Below are 18815 nucleotides of genomic sequence, written 5' to 3'. Positions count from 1 at the left end.
CGATGGTCCTTGAGCATTGTAGTTGTCATTAGAGGCTTGGGAGCCACGCGCATTAGACTGTTGGGGATTTTGATTTTGGATGTTGTTCCTGTTACCATTGTTATTCCAATTTCCCCTGTTATTGGCATTCATGTTCTGATTGTATTGCCCTTGATTACCTGCATTTTGTTGGTAATTATTCTGATTACCAAAATTACCATGTTGATTATAAGACCCTTGGGGATTTTGGTCCCTTTGGTTCCTGTTTCCCCACTGGTTTTGCTGTTGGTAGTCAGAATTATTACCCTGTTGATTATAATTGTTCCCTCTTTGATTAGGTGGTAAATATCTGTTATTGTCATTCCTAGGTCTATTATCATAAGACAAGGCATTGACTTGTTCATTATCACACTCATTACCATCATTATAGTTGGATTGAAATTGGGAATCTACGTTACAGGCAGAGGTATCATGGTCATAAGACCCACAGTTTTCACAGAATATACATCCAGCAGGCATATTATTAGAGTTAGAGTGCATACCTGCTCCCTTAGAATAGGATGGAAGATTTTGATGCGGTGGAGCGTTGAGCTTCTCTTTGATAATTGACATTTCCTTACCTATATTTACAATTAGCGATGTCAAATTCCCGATTGCATTAAGATGGTCTACCGAATAGACCGCTCCTCCACTCTTGCTCATGGCCTCTCGCTCTCCATCTTGCCAATCCATGTGGTTTTGTACCACATCTTCTATGATATCAATGACTTCTTCTTCGGTTTTGTTCATAATGGGGCCACCTGCTCCCGCATCCAAACTGGTCTTCCCTTGAGGACTCAATCCTCCATAGAAAATCTGTAAAACTTAATATGTTGGGATTCCGTGGTGTGGGCACTCTCTTTGATACTCCTTGTACCTTTCCCATGCTTCGTAGATTGACTCCCCACTCCTTTGCCGAAATCCCTGGATCAAAGCTCTAGCATCGGCCGTCTTCTTTTGGGAATAAAATCTTCCCAAGAATGCTGTCGTGACATCATCCCAAGTGTGTAGAGAGTTCGGCTTCACCTCCTTCTCTAACCATTCGAGAGCTCTCCCAATAAGTGAAAAGGGGAAAAGCTTCAATCTCACGAACTCTTGATTCATCCCATTAACCTTGATGGTATTGTAGTACTTCTCAAATTCGTTCAAATGAGCCAAAGGGCTCTCATGCTTGGCACCACTAAACTGCCTTCTCTCGATGAGGGTGATCATAGCCGGCCGGATCTCGAAATCATTGGCCTCAGTAGTGGGTGGAGCAATCCCACTTGAAGCTCTATACGCCCCAGGAGTTCCCAACTCCTTAAGGGGTCGTGGTGCTGGCCGATTTGGTTGGCGCGGTATGTCTGCCATTGGAACCTTTTGTGTGTTGTGTTCCTTTCCTTGAGAGTTTGATGACGTCAATCGAGATTTACGATTGCTCTTCAAAGTTCTTTCGATTTCTGGATCGAAGGGTATTAATTGTCTCTGTTTAGACCAACGCATACACACTAACCAAACCAATTAAATAGCAGGGCTACAAGTGTAGCCAAAAGGGAAAAATCTTTTTGTGCTTTTTTTATGATGAACTAGACTCAAGAAATCAAAAAGCAATTAACAAACACCGTTCCCCGGCAACGGCGCCATTTTGACAAGGGTTAAATCGGTCTCTACAATCTAACTCTCAATCAAACAATACTTATACGAACACCCTATAACCAAGTACAATGGCAAATAAAGGTTCGGTCCACGAGGAACGAGAGTAATTGCAAATCATTCTTAAACCTAAGCTAGTTCGAAATCAATGGAAAAATGGTGTTCTAAAATACTACTAATAAGATGGAATAAATCAATAAACTAAGACACTAGGGAGAACGGGAATTCACCAAACCATCGGTAACTACGCAACAAGGAATCACAGAGACAAACGGGATATGCAAAGACTATATGTCTGATCAATATCATGTGATAGGAAGACAACGGGCAATACTAAGCTTGGATTTCTCATGCACTTAACATTACTCGATACATAATCAAACCACATTCAATAATGAAATACTCAATTCACAATCTCTTGTTCAAATCAAGGATATCATGCAATCAAATTCAAGATTCTAGGTTAGCTACTCCTATTATAATGAATTAACATGCAATCGCATATAATCAATTTAATCACAATCCGTTTATCAAAATCAATCCTCAATTACATAGATTACCTAGGCCGGGTTTCATCCCGAAACCCTAGCTAGGAGACTACTCACACATATTCATAATCAAAGCAATAATGAATTCCAAAAGCATAATAGATATAAACATGAATTCTGATTAAGGAATAATAAAGCTTGATTAATAAACAAGAATGAATAATACCAATTGTATTGATGCGAATCAATGGAAAAGTTCAGAACTTTGATATCCGTCGTCAATGAATAATACAAAGAATCTTCACAAATCTTGCTTCAAATCAATCCAAGAAAACTAAAATCTCTAGAAATATCTCTAAGAAAACTAATGAATCTCTAATACTAAGAACGTTCTCCAATAACTCTCTACAAAGGCTCTCAAAACTATCTCTAAAACTGTCTGAGGAATCCTCTTAAAGTTGGGCCTTATATACGTCTTCTAATGCGGAGAAGTCAAGCGCGCAGTTAACCCTGGATTAGCACGGCCGTGCTGTATTTGGCACGGCCGTGCTAGCTTGTCAGTAAGTAAACCGGATTTCTTCTTCAAATTGGCACGGCCGTGCTATATATGGCACGGCCGTGCAGCTTCCTGGCACGACCGTGCTAAAAATGGCACGGCCGTGCTGAATATGCTCTAGCACGGGGCTCATACTGAAGCTGACACGGGCACGTGCAACATCTGGCACGGCCGTGCTAATGGCCTGCACGGCCGTGCGGGTGCGTGGATACTGACACGGCCGTGCTATTGGCTTGCACGGCCGTGCTGCTTTGCCTGGGGTTGCTTGCTTATAGGCCAACACGGGTGTGCCTATGGTAACACGGTCGTGCTGACCGTGCTCTGTAATCAATGCACGACACTTGAACTTCCTTAACTCCTCGGACTCCGGTCAAGGCTAGCTCGGTTACACATCAAGGGCTCGGGATCCGATTAAACTCGGTTGATATTACCTGAAAACACATCAAAAACAAACCGAAAACCCGTGAAGCACGTAATATGGGGAACGTAAGCATAACAAGGTAATAATCGGCCAAAGCGGCCCCAAATACATCCAAAATCATCCTAAAATATTCTCTAAAGCGCGCCCTAAAGTGCGCTTGTCACCTTCAGCCAGGAAAGTTCCTTGACTTCATGGTCATGCATCCCCCGCAGACCTTGGAGGAAGCTCTGAACGCTTTGGATAAGTTCATCCGAGCTGAAGATTGGAACAAAACAAAAACCCAACCTCAATCTGGGAGCGGGAAGATAAAACAACAACCGTCTGAAGGCCAAGGCTAGAAGTTGAAAGGAAAGGCGAAAGCCTCAACTCCGGCCAACGAGCCGAAGAAGGAAAAGTCTGCTCCCTTCTCGGGCAGATACGAATCCTACACTGTGCTCGCCCTTCCGCGCGTTAAGATCTACAACGTGACGAAGGAGGATCAGAGTTATCAAAAGCCGAGACCACTCCTAGAGTGGTATCAGCGAAAAAATAAAAATCAGTGGTGTGAGTTCCATAAGTCACCGGGACACAATACTGAAGAATGTATCCATGTGAAGGACCAAATCTAGGATATGGTCCAGAAGGGGTACTTGAAAAAATATATCGCGGATCACCGCGAGAAAAAAGAGGTTGCGGAGGGAATATTCCCCCCCATTCATGTTATCTCGGGAGGAGTATGCTCTCGAAGGGAGAACAAGCGTCACCTTAGGGCTCTGACCCATCAGGTGAACAATGCCAGCATTCAGCCGCCCTAGTCACCGGTGCAGAACATGACGTTCACATCCTCTGACTGCTGGGGAGTGACGTACCCTCACAAGGACCCGTTGGTGATCATCGCCACGGTGGCCAACCACGACGCCAGAAAGGTTCTTGTTGATGGTGGTAGCGGAGCAAACATTTTTTTCTGAAATGGCTACAACCAAATTCAGCTGAAGCCCAAGCACCTCACATCGATATCCTACCCCGGTATCCGGATTCAACGGAGCTTCAACTTATCCAGACGGGAAGTTGACCCTTCCTGTCACCATCGGCTGCGACGAAGCAGCTAGGAACGTCATGACTGAATTTTTGGTCATCGACGCTCGTTTAGTGTACAACGTGATCATGGGAAGACCCATAATTCACGAGATTCAAGGGGTAGTCTCGACATACCACCAGCCTATGATCTATGTTTCGGATGTTGGCTATCCCGAAAGAATCGAGGGCAGCCAAAAGGAAGCCCGAAGGTGCAACTTCCTCAAGCCATCCACCAGTCATTCAGAAGATGACGACGAGGATGAGGAGGAGAAAGAAAAATATCCAAGTGCGAAGAAGCCGAAAGACCTAAGTGCTTCGGCCCAAGGTGCTCTGGCCAAAGAAAAGGGGCCAGAGAAGGAAAAGGCTAGCTCTTCATCTGAGACGAAAGACTCAGAGAGCCAGCCGAAAAAGAAAAAGTTTAGGACGTCTGCTGATATAGACAGCAGGCAAGATAGTGAACAGTCCGGCCCCACAACAATGGAGCTGGACCAGTAGACTGAAACGGTCGAGTTGACTGAAGGAGACGTTAAAAAATTTGTTACAATTGGGCTGGATCTTGATCCGATTGTCCGCGTTGGGCTCATCCAACTCCTTCGGGACAACCGAGATGTGTTTTCTTTCTCGGCAGATAACATGCCCGGGATAAGTCCAGACCTCATCTCTCATAAGCTTAACGTCGACCTAACGTGTCGGCCAGTTAAGCAAAAGAAGCGGAATTACTCCGTAAATAAGAACCGAGACATCGCAGCCGAAGTCAAAAAGTTGCTGGATGCAGGCTTCATCAAACCCTGTCAGTATCCAGAATGGCTGGCCAATGTGGTGATGGTTCAGAAGGCAAATGGCACCTGAAGAATGTGCGTTGACTTCACGGACCTAAATAAGGCTTGTCCGAAGGATTTCTATCCCTTGCCGAAGATCTATCAGCTAGTCGACTCGACAATTGGCCATGCCTTGCTTAGTTTCATGGACGCATTCTCAGGGTACTATCAGATATTCATGCACCCTGACGACCGAGCAAAGACGACATTCGTCACGAACGCCGGGAATTACAATTACAAAATGATTCCCTTTGGATTGAAAAATGTCGGGGCAACTTATCAAAGGCTGGTGGATCAGGTTTTCGCCGATCTAAAAGGCCGAAACATGGAAGCCTACGTTGACAATTCTATCGTCAAAAGCAAAAAGATGAGGACCATGTTAAGGACCTAGCCGAAACCTTTGCCACCTTAAGAAAGCACCAAATGAAGCTGGATCCGAAGAAGTGTGTCTTCGTCATGAAGTCAGGGAAATTCCTTGGATTCATGGTCAGCAAAAGAGGGATTGATGCCAATCCCCCCAAGGTGCAAGCAGCGCTGGATCTTCCCGAGCCGAAAACAAAGAGGGACGTTCAACGGCTCACTGGAAGAATGGCAGCCCTCTCAAGGTTCATCTCTAGAGCCTCAGATAAGGGGTTACCTTTCTTCAAAGCCCTGAAACTCCCATAAACAAAAGAGCTCATCTGGGAAGACGAGCAAAGAAAAGCCTTCAAGCAGCTTCGAAAGCATCTAGCTTAACTCCCAACACTGGCTAGCCCAGTAGAGGGAGAATCTCTGTACTTATACGTGGCTGTTAGCCGAGCCACCATCAGTGCAGTGCTGCTGAGGGAAGAAAATAAAATTCAGCAACCGATCTACTTCGTCAGCCACACTCTGACGGATGCCGAGACCCGCCACCCCCTACTCGAGAAAGTTGCTTATGCAGTAGTGGTAGCCGCTCGGAAGTTGAGGCCCTACTTCGATTGCATCAAATAGTGGTCTAAACTGATCAGCCGCTGGAAAAAGTCCTCGGCAAAGTTGAAAAATCTGGTAGGTTGGCCAAGTGGGCTTTCGAGTTCATAGAGTTCAGCATCAGCTACCAGCCGAGAGCAGCCATCAAGGCTCAAGCTCTAGCGAACATCCTGGCTGATTGCTCGTACCAGGAGACGCTAGATAACGAAAAGAAAATCTGGACCGTTTTTACGGATGGGTCCTCCACCGTAAATGGTTCAGGGGCATGGGTAGTGATAGCCTCTCCTGAAGGCAAATCCTTCGAGTATGCACTGAAATTTTCTTTCAAAGTTTCGCACAATGAAGCTGAATATGAGGCAGCAATCACTGGCGTAGAATTGTGCATCTCTTTGGAAGCCGAACATGTCTGTGTAAAGACGAACTCTCATCTAGTTGCATATCAGATCGGTGGCAGCTACGAGGCCAAAGAGCCCTCAATGATAGCTTATCTTGCCAAGATCAAATAAGTCATTGCAAAGCTGAGAACTTTTAAAGTTCATTTGATCCCAAGGGGTTAGAATGCTCAAGCCGACGCACTCTCCAAACTTGCTAGATCAACTCTCACCGAGCTGAACCGATCGGTCTATGTGGAAGTGCTTCTAGAAAGAAGCATCGACGAAGCACCTGAAGTGTGCTGCGTTGACCAAGAACCTAGCTGGATGGACCCCATCCTAGCTTCCAAGCTTCGGGGAGAAATTCCCGAAGACAAAGTTTTGGCCTCCAAACTGAAGCGAACTAGCTCAAGGTTCATCGTCTTCAAGGGAGAGCTTCTGAAAAAATCCTTCTTTGCCCCATTGCTGAAGTGGGTGGGCCCAACAGATGCAGATTACATCCTTTGGGAAATTCACTTGGCATCTGTGGGAACCACATTGGGGGAAGGACCTTAGCCCACAAGGCATTGAGGGCCGGATATTATTGGCCCACCATGATCTCAGATGCTAAGGAGCTGGTCAAAAAGTGTGAACAATGCCAAAAATTCGCACCACTTATCCATCAGCCAACTAGAGACCTTCAGCCGATCCTTAATCCGCTTCCGTTTGCTCAATGGGGGTTAGATATCTTGGGTCCCTTTCAAGACGCACCGTACCAAAAAAGATGGTTGGTAGTCGGCATAACTATTTCAGCAAATGGATTGAGGCTGAAGCAGCTTCGAATATCATAGAGCAAACTATTAGGAAATTCATCTAGCAGAACATCATCACTCGCTTTGGTATTCTGAAGGTTTTTGTCTTCGATAATGGGAGGCAATTTGATAATTTGCCGCTGAGGCGGTACACTGATCAGTTAGGCATCAAGTTGGCATATTCGGCAGTGTGTCACCCACAAAGTAATGGCCAAGCCGAAGCTGCAAATAAACAAATCCTCAACGCTTTGAAGAAAAGGGTTGAAGATCAAAAGTCCAAGTGGATAGAGGAACTCCCAGGAACACTCTGGTCACTTCGAACAACTGAAAAAGAGGCAACTGGCTATTCACCTTTTGAGCTGGTGTATGGTGCCGAAGCTGTTCTTCCAGTGGAAATCGGTTCTGAAAGTCAACGAGTGCACCACTTCTAGGCTGAGAACGAGAAACTTATGAAGGAATCCCTTGATTTCCTCGATGAAGTAAGAGACTCAGCCGGAGACAGAATGACCGCTTACAAGCAGAGAATCAGCAAATTTTTTAACCGAAGAGTTCATGCAAGGCCTCTAAAAGTTGGAGACCTCGTCCTTTGGAATGTTGCGGCAGTTCAGAAAAGCCGAAACCATGGGAAACTCTTAGCTTCTTGAGAGGGACCCTATGAAATTTATGATGAGCTTCAGCCAGGAACATACCGACTTTAGCAGTTGGATGGAGCTGAGCCGAAAAATCACTGGAATGCTGATGTACTTAAGAAATATCACGTGTAAACCCTTCAGGGCAAAACAATCTTTTAAGTACATTTTGGATTATTAATGAAAGGCCTCCGAGCCACTATTTCTACAAATATTTGCAATTTTTATTCTTTCATTTTTTCTTTTTTTTATCTACTCTGAAACCTTCGCCTTCAGGGCACTGGGTTTCGGATTGCTGATAAACTCGTCTTTTAAAGAACTCTGGTCATTCAGTTGAAGTGAAAACTTCATTAAGGCGTGTTCTCCAAGACAATGAGTCCATTATTGCCGTAATTGAGCCTTGTATCCCAAAGGGCCATTATCAAAATCATTGCCTTCAGTTGGCCATGTGTTTCAGATATCCATTCTTTCAAATAGACAGAAAACCAAGAATAATAGCATAACTGTTAGTAATTTTTACTTAGCTTCATTAGAAAGCAAAAGAGACAAGAAACCACCTCAGAAATCCGAAGACATAGTCTTCAAATTTCTCCGCGGGCAAGAGGCACTACAAGTGCAGATTATATCATTTTCATCTAAAATCTTCAAAGCCGAAGCTTTTCACTAAGCAAATTTTGCGAGAAATTTCAAAACTCAAAAAAAGCAAGCATGCAAGTTCAAAGCAATGGAAGAAAAGCGTCAGATGCATAATAAAAAGTTATGCTCGGATTACGAGATACAAAGTTAACTGCTTGAAAACATAGAAATAAAATATTGGCAGCCGCCCACAAGCGGAAAATAACAGCTACCGAAATGCGTACAAAGGCAAAAATAAAAAGTTTTGTACACTAAGGCAAGCTGAAGTAAAAACAGAGGAAAAAAACATTCAGAAACGACATTTGTCATTCTAAGAGCAAGTTGATCCGCAAGATTCTAAAGACGACTGCCTGCGTCCCTAGGTTTCATCTGAAGGGTCAGGCCTTCCAGCAACGCTGGGTTCCAAGGTGGCATCAGCTCCGGCTGCTGAAGAAACGGGCTGAACTTGAGCTTGGGCTTCACCCTCTCTGTTCTCCACTTCCTCAGCTTGGAGGCGGTTCTCTAGATCGACCTCAGCTTGACTGGCATATTCCATATGAGGGTCTTCAGGGTCTTTAGCCCAAATTTCACATTGATACCAGTCCAAATCAGGAGCTGCATGGAGAGCCAATCTCCGGGCCACCCTGTACCCGTTCCTGTAGACTGTTGAGTATTCCTCATTGGAGTAAATTTTGACAGCTAGCTGAGCCTTAGAATCAGCCAGCTTCTTTTAAACCTCCTCCAAGGCCTTCTGGGAGGACTCCTGCTGCTCCTTTAGCTTGGCCTCGGCGTCAGTGAGCTGCTGCTCCGTTTGCTTGGCCTTGTCCCGAGCCTGGGATAATTCAACTTCCTTGTCATTCAGCTGAGCCTCCAAGGTGGTCACCTTCTGCCCCTGAGCCTTGAGTTGGACTCTAGCCTCAAATAGCTCGTTCTCGTTGTCTTTGCAGGCCTTTCGGTGATGATTTGCATCAGCCTCCAAGATCTTGACCCTTTGCTAAAACAAAGCTTCCCGAGCAAGCACTCGGGAATGAACCTCAGTATCAATTTTCTGCTTGATCTTGGCCTTGAGGCTTTTGACATCGACAGCGCCGAAGGCTTTGATGAGAGCCTCACCCTCGTCCATCATCGACAAGACTTCCTTCTCCATTTCCTCGCAGAAAGTGTTGAAGGAATCCAAGACTTGCTGGGCCCTGTCTTCAACTTAGCAAGCTTTGCCTCTACTTCAGCGATGTCCACTCTTTCTTGTAGAGTGTCAATCATCTCACAGGTCAGAGTATGATTGTGGACAACCTGCAGAGTTAAGGTTCAGTTCAAGACATAAATAAAGTAATAAATGAAATGGGCTAAATTGCTGAAGTAAGATATGAAATACTCTAAAGTACCTGCATCAGCAGCCTCTAGTTGTCTCGTGCGCGGTCTAGGATCGAAGGACCAGGCTCAGCTATCCCAGCAGTTGCTTAGACATACCACTCTCAGACCTGCTCCATCTCGGACAATTGGGAGCAGCCGCCGAAATAAGCCTCAGCGTTCTCTCCATGCTTTCCCCAGATCTCAGCCCGAGCGCTGTCAGGGATGGAGACTCGGCGTGCTGAGAAGCCCATGTCCCCAGATTGAAAAGTCTTGAATGAGGGGAACGATGTTGATGGGGCTTCTTCAGCCTTGTTAGGATCGATCGTTTCCCCTCCCTCTTTACTTCAGTTCCCATCGACGCGGACCTCCTCAGTTTCTCTAGCAGGTTGACTAGTGAGGGCGTCAACCTCTTGCTGAATCTCAGCAGTGAAGCCTTCGGGGGGATGCATCTTCAGTGGCAACCACCTCTTCAGCCACCCCTTTGGCAGCAGCTTCGTCACCAGGGAGCTCATCAGCGCTCCCCTTGTTTGATACCTGCTCGGGAACCCCCTCCTTTGGTTCAGGGGTTCACTGATCTACCTCCGTTTCTCCAGTATGGGGAGGTGGTGGAAAGGTCTTCGGTGGAGAGGGAATTGGTGGTGGTGGTTGAGTTGGGGGTGGAGGACCCCTTGTACCTCTGGGAACCCTGCCCTTGCCAGCGGCAGGCTCCCTTATTACAACGCCAGACATCAGCCTTAGCGTGAAATCGCCCGGACCCATCACAGATGGGTCCGTCCTTATTCTTTTCCTTTGGTTCAGGGGTTTCTCATCCATATCTTCAGAATGCGAAGACTTAGATTCTGAAAGATCTTTTGGTCGTGCAAGAGCTTTCCCCTCTCTCCTTCTGCTCTCTTCCTCATACTGCAGAAGTGGGGGCAAGAAGAGTTTGAGCAAAAAAAAAAAAAAAAAACTAAAGCAAAGCGCTGAAGGCCTTACCAAAGTCCTCGGCTAAGCCTCGGTTGCAGAAGTTCCTTGCTTGGCAGCACCAGAGGTTCCTACACATCCTTCTAAGGCTTTAATTGCCTTAATAACCTCTTCGGCTGTTCGAGCAGCTTGTTCTTCTTTAGGCAGCAAACGCCTCAAAGGATCTCGCTTTGCACACCAAGGCTTCTGCTTCAAATAATCTGTAGCAGCCTCAATCTGAAGGCCAGTCAAATGTAGATGCAACGGACGGTCCTTCGGATCAGTGATTGCGGGAGATCGGTCTAGGATGACCCGTTTAGCATTTACTCCTAGCCGATTGTAGTCGATCCCTAAAGTGGCTCGCTCAGCTCTGAAAAAAGAAAAGGCATAGTGAAGGAGTTAGTTTCATGAAGCAAACAAGTTGAAATTCTGAAGTAGTTGCAAAACGAAAAGGAAGCAAATAGAGCAAGTCCTCGGCCCCAGCCAAAGGTACTTACCGCCTCTGAACTTTCAGATGAGGCCGACAACCGCCAACATCTTCTCTTTGAAGGCAAAGTGGGTGTTAGGAAGCCATCTTGTCGGGATGAACTTCATCCGGCCAGTTCCCCCGGGATTGTCTTGCTTCCTGAAGAAATGAATTTGCTCGTAGCTGGGGTGGCTAGCGGCATCAGGGTCTTCATGACCCAAATCCTGCATATTCGGATCAGGTTTAGAAAGGTAGCGAGGAGCCCTGAAGAAGTGGGGGTGCTCCGGATCCGTGGGAGCCCTAATCTAGATCCATTGACCTCTCCAGTCCTTGTCCGAAGAGTTGTTCGGCCACATAGTCAGATACTGTGGATGACTCTCAATGCGCCACCAGCCGGAGCCATGATGACCATATTGGCTCTGGGTGTTCGGCACCAGCTTGTGCAACTTTCAGAAGTAGTGAAGGTTCGGCTTAACAGCAAAGAACCGGCAGACCCAGAGATATGTCTTCACTCGCCGAATGCTGACGAGTGTCAATAGGCACAGGGAGATCCTATACTTTATCAAAATATCCCTGATGAAGGGATCTAGAGGGAACAGAAGCCTGTACTGTAACTACCGAGTGTAAACCCCCACATACCCAGGGGGTGGACGATGAATCCTATCAGTAGGCGCTGACATTTGGCACCAGTACTCATCCTCTTCCAAAATGCCATAATGCAACTCTATCTGTTCGGCGAATCGGTAGGCTTTAACATTCCTGACCCACCAAGTATAGGGCGCGTTTCTCATCATGGCTGCAATGGCTCCATCATTCTGCCATTTAGCGTGCCCAGGGAGCAGATTCCACGGTGCACCCGGCAGAACCTCCTCCTACTCAGCGCCGCCAGCCTCAGCCTCTAGGCCGCCGCATTTAGAGGAGTGGCCGGAATACCCTCCTCCGGGTCAGCCCTAACTCTTTCCCCGTTCCAAACATCGGCGCGGTCCCTTGGATCCCGAGCCTAGCCTTGTCGTCCGGGTTGACGCCCTCTTCCTCTCACCATTGTCGGATTTGCGAAGAGAAAAGTCGAAAAAGGGGAATTCTTTCCAAAATTCAAGAAAGTCGAAGGAAATTCAAAGAAATTTACCTTAATCTGAAGCGAAATTCTGGTTTGCAGCCTTAATCCTAGGGTTTTAGTGGAGTTTGGAGCAAAATTAGGGGGGTTCTGGTTCAAGTGAGAGTGCGAATTGGTGAAGAAATGAAGAAACAGGAAAGTGCAACGCCGTTTATATTCCAAGAAAATGGAATTTGAGGAGTTACGCTCTTAATTTCCCTTTAATCACTCATTTAGTAACCGTTAATCACACTGCTCTTCAACTAACCGCCCATTATCCATCCAACTTCCCACTAATTATCCTAATTAGAGATTTTTCGTTAATGACTGTTTAAAATTTAAATCTTTTTGGTTTAACTAAATCATTTACTTCCCTCTATTTTTATAAAATTCAAACCCGACCCGTCATCCTTCATAATCGGGTCTGGGGGGCAAGTTGTTTGGTTCCAATTATTACTAATTGGGCTCGGTTCATAAATGATTTAATTTAAGTGAAGGTCAAGCCCAAGCCTCCCTCCCTCCTGCCAAGTCAAGCTCTAGTCAATGGCCCAAGTCATCATGGTTAGCCCATATGATTCCAAACCCATCTCTTCTCCATGTTGTGCTAAGGTATAAAAGCCTTCAATTACATCATTTATCATTCATTCACATTCAAGCCTCAATCAATTAATACTCTTGCATAGCTTTCTCTCTCTAAACACTGTTTGACTTCGGCATCGGAGGGGCCTTCCTCGGCACAACCCCCAAGGCCAGTTTACGTGTGTTTGCTATGTAGGAAACCCTCGGCCTAGCATCACTTGGACCGAGTCAGTCTTCAGCCACATCTTAGGATCTTCGGCAAGGTCCCATTGCTTTCACCAATATACTTTGTTATCATCAACTTGTCTACAATTTTCTTTTTTTAATTCCCTATGTAATGTCGCTCCTTTTGTGTTCAGGGACCTCATGCAGTAGAGGTATTTTCAATCTTTATCGGTCGCCAAAACGATGAACAATTGAGTCTTTATTAGATGGTTACTTTTGATGGCTCTCGGGGTCAAAAATGTCTTTTCAAAAGAGATAAGAATGATCCCTATGTTTTGCCTCATGGCAACAATTTGTTACCTCTAAAAGGCCCTGATTACATTTGATAACTGCGGATACATTTTCGATGTTTGTTGACCTTGAGGATGTTGATGGTCATGTGTCAATCAAAGGGTTTGTGCCCCCGAGTTATGAACTTGATGAAGATAAGAAAGCTTGGTTTAATCGCCTCTTGTGTGGGGTTGTTAAAGGTAGGCATGAGCATAGTTTTGCTCTTGTTCATTACACAGTCCTTTCTTATGCATTGAAGGCTACAATAAAGGTTCATTTCTTTTTCAAAAGTAAACCTTCTTTTGATGATTTTTGCAAAATACATGGGAGTCTAGTTGCTTTGTACGATAAATATGGGTGTAAAACACCTTATGGGAAATTATATTATCGTAAGGTTCTTTTTGAGAGGCTTGAAGATACTCCATTAGAATTGTCGTGCATGAATTTTGATGTCGATCTTTGGAGACGTGTGGTTGATGTTCCATACAATTGCTCTTTGCAGATTGAAATAGATTTGAGTTATCAATCAACAAGTTTCTTTGAACGTTTAAAGGAGACTAAACGATTTCAAATTAGTCCCGGTGTTTGTGACGATGTGATCATTGAAGGAGTTGAAGTTGGCATCAACATCAATGTAGAATGGAGTCAAGCATAATATAGTTTATGGCCATGTTTGGTAATTGGCTTTTTAATGGATTTTTGGTTAGCTTTTGGCTTTTGGCTTTTTTAGGTGGTCAAACAGCCAAAAAATTGGCTTTTTAGTCAGCGAAAAAGCTGGCTTTTAAGCCAAAATGAAAAAGTTTCTTTGAGTAGCTTTTTTGTTGGCTTTTGGCTTGTTGGCCCACAAATTATCTAATAAACAGCCAACAACCAACAATGTTTACCAAACACTTTTATAAACAGCCAGTTTAAACAACCAATTTCAAAATCCATTATAAACAGCCAAACATTCCAGCTAGTCAAACAAGCCAAGTGAACCAGCCAACAACCATTTGCCAAACAAGGTCTATATGTAGCTTTATTGTTCCTTCTTAGACTTGTAGCAACTAATATTATTTTCTATTATCTTTCTCATATTAGAATTATTTTGGCCACGTTTCTTGTGTGTTTTTGTAGATTGAGTTTTTATCTAACTAGTTCATTGTTTTATGTACAAGGCTGTGTTCCACTACTGTCTTTCTTTTATTATTATTAATTTTTTTTATTTATTTATTTTTTTGACAAAACCTGTAGCATTTAGATTATATCCAAATAGCCTTTTTATTAGAGGTGACAAAGGGTAAAGAAACAGATGGGCAGTCCTCCATCAACGGCTGCTTCTCACTCAAAGTAAGGGAATGTTTATCTAGGGAATGAGCTACCTTATTACATAGTCTTGTCTGAAAAAATAAAACAACAAAAATCACAGACACTACTGTCTCACTCGTGTTCTTCCTAAAATGGAAAGTCCTACTGTAGCTTATCTGCAGACTATATAAAGCCCTTATAAATATGGGAAGTCCTACTGTAGCATATCTGCAATGTTCTTCCTAAAATGTCCTTTAGTCCACTTTATTTTTTTGGTGAACTCCTCCTTTTCCTCCTGGTTTTCCTCCGTTCCATACATTTTAATTTTCATAAAATCATTCCCACAAAGGAGAAATAGTTGAAGCTCAAATTTTATCAGTTTAATGGCGAATAATCAATTTAGTTCGATTCTATGGCCTCGGTGAAGATTTATTCAAAGGTTGAATGCTTTTTACAATCTTTCCTCTAAAGGTAATTCCTTTTTCTTCATTTTTTCGCTTTTAAGGTAATTTCTCTAAAGTTGTGGTAATTTTTTTCTGGGTTTAGTGTTCAATTAATTTGAATAGAGAAGTTCCAAGTTAGCATTTCTTTCATTTTTGTGTGGGTATGTGAACAGAGAATTTTCTATAGTAACTTGTTGCATATTATCAGCGATCTTGCTTTGGTGCATTTTCGTTATTCTTAATTTGCTTGTAGTTCTGAATCGAAAGGGGGTTAATTATTGGAGTTATCTTGTAGCTTTACCAGAAGGGATATATTTTTTTTCCTGGGGTTAATTGTGTTTAAATAGATAATTGGAGTAATATGTTTTAAATTTTGTTTAAATTGAAAGGGTTTTTTAATTTTTTGGTTGAAGTTCAAAATTTGTTGTTTTCAAACAGGATGAACTGTTTATTAGTTTATTTTGGGGCATAGATTTCAGAAGTTTTACCAATTTGATAACAATAGTCAATTTAAAGGTGGTAACTTTATGATCTTATTCTGCAGTTTGTTTCATCCTTTAAAAATTAATTATGCGCTTTCGAATTGGGGATAGCCGATACCCTCCTCTTATTTTAAAACAATGCAAGTGAAGATGAGGTTCTGTACACCCAAATCCAATGGTCGAGAAAGATCACGTGCTTCAAAAGGAATTGAATGGCTATGTTACTCGGACTCTTCGTTTCACCTCACGTACAAATATGGGTCGCCTTAAAGAAGGTGAGGGAAGGAAGAAGATGTTATTATGTCTCTTCACACCATAACAACACAAGAACAACATATTTGTAATGGTTATTACGTCTCGTTGCACCTCTCATTCTCTGTTTAGATAGAATTTAGAATGCTTTATATTTTAGTCTTCTAGATTCTCTTTGCCATGATGCTTGTGATGGAAACATATGGTGGTAGTTTAGTCTCATATTTAATAGGTGTAGGGAATATTTCAATCGTTAATCCCCTATCTTGAACCCCACTGTGATCATACACTAAAGTACGATGGCGTCCAAAGGGAAAGAAGATAGAGCAAAAGAGTCGCCAACAAGTTTTTTAGGAACTTGTAAACCGTTCACGAGGTGAAGGTTACACCCCTTAACGATCCAAGAGATCGTCAACTCCATAAGGTCTTGAACCAAATAGGGTTTGGGGATGAAGGTACAAATCCAACCTAAAAGAGATTGAACCTGCCTTAATAATAGACCTCTACTTTATTCTGATCGTATTCATGTGCGTTTTCTGACTAACATGCAATCAATAGGTTTACCCTAAACCTGTTTATCTATGTTGGTTGAATATTAATGCACAAATAAATCTATTATTGACGATCACTTGAATTATAATCAAATTGACCCTAAACAAGATTATTAATAAATTATCTTATCAAGCATGATTACAAGTACAAATTCCCTTTAAACATGCATAAAAGGCGTGATCAATCAATAAAATAAATATCATCAAGTAACATAATAAATAATCATCATAATAATAATTATAATCATGTTAAAGCATAATAATAGCAAGATCCTAGGCATGATACTAACAAGATGAATAACAAACCCTAGCATGTTACTAAGCAATAAAAATCAAAGCTTTAGCCCTAACATGATACTAATAGTTATAAATATTAGGAAGAACATAAAAGGAATTATAATAATCATACTTGATATTAAAGTTTAGAAAAGAGAGAGAGAGAGTAATCAAGAAAATCTTGATGAGAGTTGGTGAATCAAATTGGAGTTTTTAGGAGACTATTTATAGAGAAAATCAGCCAAAAAGATAAAACATCAAAAACAGAGTTCTGACGCGAAAAACCAAGTTAGCGCCAAACGCTGACGTTAGCGCCAGGTGCTAAGGCTAGCGCCAGGCGCCAAGCGTAGCGTCAGTCGCTACAGCTGGAGTTTGGCGCTGACTAAGAAATTGACACGTTTTCTTAAAATCAAATAGAAATTGCCGTACAGGAGGATAAAATCGTATTTTCCTCAAAAACATTCTTTTATTCTGATTAAAACTCTAAAAAGTCAACAAAAGTCAATTTATCAATGCTTATTAAATTAGGAGTGAAAAGAACCTTCTAAAATAATCTAGAAGACTAAAACCATTCCTAATTGCATTAGGAATGATAAATCCATATTAGGCCCTCCTCTAGATCATTGGGCCGCATATAAGGTTCAAACCGGGCCCAGTTTGGTAATTTGGTCATAACTTCCTCAATATTCATCGGAATTGGGCTTATAATATATCGTTGGAAAGCTCTTTTAAAGCCCTATCCAACTACACTACTATTGGAACCATATCCTGGACCAAACAAACTATATTGGCTGTTTTATTAAAATAAGTTTTCAAAAACAGAGAGAAGAGAAAAGAAATTAAAACTATTCGCAACACTAAAATTTCCACACTTTTATTTCATTCGATTATGATTCGACGTGGAAGGTACTCATAACTGGATTCGGTTTTGGGGAGACACAAATAGGTGTCTACAGAAGCCCCCACTTTGACTGAGTTTGGAGGTCGAGCACACGTCACTGAAAGTAACCAATTTGCTGCCGCATTACTGTTTTGATGACCTCCTACCAAGAGAATGCCATCCCGCTTTAAAACTGCTACGCTTGTAACTGTCTCCAATATCGAAGATTTTTTTGCTTGAAACGATCCTCTTCCGCTTTGTGACCATCTTCCACGTCTAAGGGAACACGATCGAAGACAACTTCGCTTCAAATCACCTTCAGTTGTTTTTTACCACTTTCCACAATCTAGGGAATGCTGTCGAAGATATCCTCGCTTGAAGCTATCCTCATTTGTTGCGATAATTTTCCAAAGGAAATTACCAAAGATCTCCGCTTGCCGATCTTTAAAAAGCTCGCTTGAATCTTTGCTTCCGCTATGCCTGTACGTCGGCACTTTTGCTGCTTTTGAACCTGTATGTCGGTGCCTTTTTGCTGAATGAATGAACTAGTATGTCGATGCCTTTCGAAAATGAACCAGTACGTCGGTGCCTTTTGCGAATGAGCCAATGCTTAGGCACTTTAAGCCAAGTGAGACGATCTTCGATCGCTTTGTGCAATCAAGACGATTACTAAAAATCGTGTCAAATTGCTTAGAGGGGCTAACTGGCGTACCAAGGAACCCAAAATAAATTGCATCAGGTTAGAACAACCGTACTGAGTGGCTGAATATTCTAGCGCCGCTGAAATAACGTCAACGCCACATAACTGGCTGTAGCGCCAGACGCTGGAGTTAGCCCCAGGCGCTAAAGCCTATCTGCAGACACCAAGGTCTGGCGCTTGGCGCTAGAGTCGGGTTTTCCTTAAATACCCTTCTCTTCCTCATTTCCGCTGCTGCTCGCCGCGTTTCTTGCTCGAGAATTCTCAAAACTTGATTTTCTTCGTTCTTGCTCGTTTCTCAACAAAATTCGCTCAAATTTGTTGCAAATCAAAGCTTATTCCATCCATTTTCCCGATCTATGTAAGTTTTCTTCAAACTCACACCGGTTTTAATGAATTTTGCACATGTTTATTCTCGAATTTTATGAAAATTCGAAACATAGAATGCTTAATTCTCTTTGTTTATCAAATTTTATGCCATGAAACTGCTTGATTATGTTTATATATTGCCTTGGGAGTAATTTGAGACTTGTTTGACTCAATTTGGTGAAGAATTGAACAAATCACCATTGTTGAACCTCTTAAGGTCGGGAATACAATGTGGCTTGTTCTTGATGTTTTTGCTAGCAATTCTTGTCCAATTTGTCACAATAATTACTGCAGTATTGCAAGAAATTAT

Source organism: Chenopodium quinoa, unplaced genomic scaffold, assembly GCF_001683475.1.
Source record: "Chenopodium quinoa cultivar QQ74 unplaced genomic scaffold, ASM168347v1, whole genome shotgun sequence".
Taxonomy (NCBI): Eukaryota; Viridiplantae; Streptophyta; class Magnoliopsida; order Caryophyllales; family Amaranthaceae; genus Chenopodium; species Chenopodium quinoa.
The sequence above is the reverse complement of the archived record's forward strand: the minus strand, read 5'-3'. Positions refer to the sequence as shown.